This window comes from Diadema antillarum, unplaced genomic scaffold (assembly GCF_040938485.1).
Source record: "Diadema antillarum isolate AM-2024a unplaced genomic scaffold, OU_Dant_1.0 scf00000101, whole genome shotgun sequence".
Classification (NCBI taxonomy): domain Eukaryota; kingdom Metazoa; phylum Echinodermata; class Echinoidea; order Diadematoida; family Diadematidae; genus Diadema; species Diadema antillarum.
In genome coordinates this window covers 1,485,001-1,487,166 of record NW_027270990.1, presented here as the reverse complement: position 1 = coordinate 1,487,166, position 2,166 = coordinate 1,485,001, and positions in this window count along the sequence as shown.

Genomic DNA, 2,166 nt, shown 5'->3' with positions numbered 1-2,166 from the left:
ATTTTACGTGGAATTCAAAGTTTATTTGATGAAAAGCGGGTTTGGAATGAGTGAAACATCAAAAAACAAAGTAAAACAAAGTGATCATAATAAAAGGTGGGTCTCATACGTTATTAGAATCGCTCTGTTTTGGATATCTCAGCCATTTCAAAATCAATTTTCATCAAATAAACGTTGGATTCCTCATGGAACTACATGCTCTTTCATATTTCATAAGAGGTTTCTCATTATCACACCAAAAAAAAAAAACATGTTAGAAACTTGAAATTAGTTCTCATCCAATGTATACGATCCCTTTAAAGTCATGCACACTTAAAGAAAAAGAAAAGAAAAGAAAAACCATTTCGTCACTGTTGCGGCAAGACCACTACTCTACAAAGTGTTAAATGTTGAGGAGGGAAAAAAAAGCATGTCACTAAAGCACCATATCAAATAGGATAGTCTTTCGTTTGACATGCCACGGTTGCTTCATTTTTGTGGTAGAAGACTGTTAAGATTTGGACAGGAAAAAGAATTCATTTTCACCAAAATTTGAGATACAAGGTCTTGTCACTCAGCGACGCATAATAAGCCAAAATCACACCAGAAAAAAAAAAAAAAAACATACATGGCCACTCAATACAATAGATACAAATACAACAAATTATGAATAGCAGTTGTGCATTTCACCCTTATGCAAAACATCGCATGACAAATAATCATCGTTGAAAGAATGGGTAAGGAATACCTTTCAGCGTGAGGAAATCTTGCAAAGATAAAAAACATTAGTGAATGGCGCCACCTATGGAGCAATGCCATTCATTCGAGTGTTTGGGATGGATAAACTGTTGCGAAGCATTGTCATCAATCTGTGTATACATAATAATTATCGTGTGTAGCTGCCAGACTGTTGTGAGGAAGCAAACAGCGCCATCTGTGGTGACGTCAATCCGTCAACGCCCCCACCCACAGAACTCTACACACAGAGTAAGAGTTCTGTGCCCCCACCCCTGTTCGGGCACCCGTCCCGCTTCTTCGTGAATATTCATTATAGTAAGTGCCCAGAACGCCGGGGAGGTGCCATAGAACGTAAAAACATATCACCGGGAAATGTTAAAATCTTGAAAAATTGCATCAACGGGGAATGTAAAAACGTCTCGCCTAGAGATGGAAAAATGTTCAGTTTTGCCGGGAAATGTAAAAAACGCTGCCGGGAAATGTAAAAATCATGTATTTCAACGATATTACATACGGATGTAGATGATGAATATTCATGATGAAGCGGGATGGGTGCCCCAACAGTGCTTTCACAGCTATTCAACATTTGATATAATGGAGTAACATGATTACCCTAAACTAAACGTCGGCAAGAAATTAAACAGCAGGTAGGAATTATGTCATTAAGTGTGTGTGTGTGGTTTGTTTAATGAAAAAAAAAATGCAACCTGTTAATTGGGCATTATTTGATTAATATCTTGCCTGTTCCGTCCCGCCTGCTGTCGTTCTTGTCCTTGTCATAGTCCTTTCTTTCTGTTTGTTTCACCTGACATCATGATATCTACATTTTCATTATTTACATGGAGTCCTTGGCGGATCTTGAGATGCCCTCATTTTCTAGAGTAATTCATAGAATTTACATGCGGATGCTTTTCTTGTGAATCCCTATTTTCCATCTAGAGTTACAAATATCAAATTGTATTGCTTATATACTTGTTAATTTATCTAAAAACAGTTGATATTGTCATTATTGTACTATCTATGTGTTGTTGAAACTACATGTGATCCGAAGTTCCTTGAAATGTTATGTACTCATGTAAACATTATGTATATTGCTTTGAATTACTTTATACAGAAATAAAATCATTTGAATTGAATTGAATTGAATAATTTCATTTCATTTCATTTCATTGTTATTTCATTTCCGGCCAAAGCATATAATATGACAATTGCATACAAACAAATTAAAAACAATGTAACTTTTACATATCCAAATGAAATTTAGATACACGTCATTTGTTTACATAAATCAATAAACATACTTTAGTTGAAGAAATACGTGGACAAAATGTGACTGAATCATAACAAAGAAAAGGTCGGAAATGGAGGGGACTGCTAAAAAGCCAATTAATGTTTTACTTACTAGATCTGTGCCTATTTATAGTCCTCTGTTGCTGGATATACAGATAT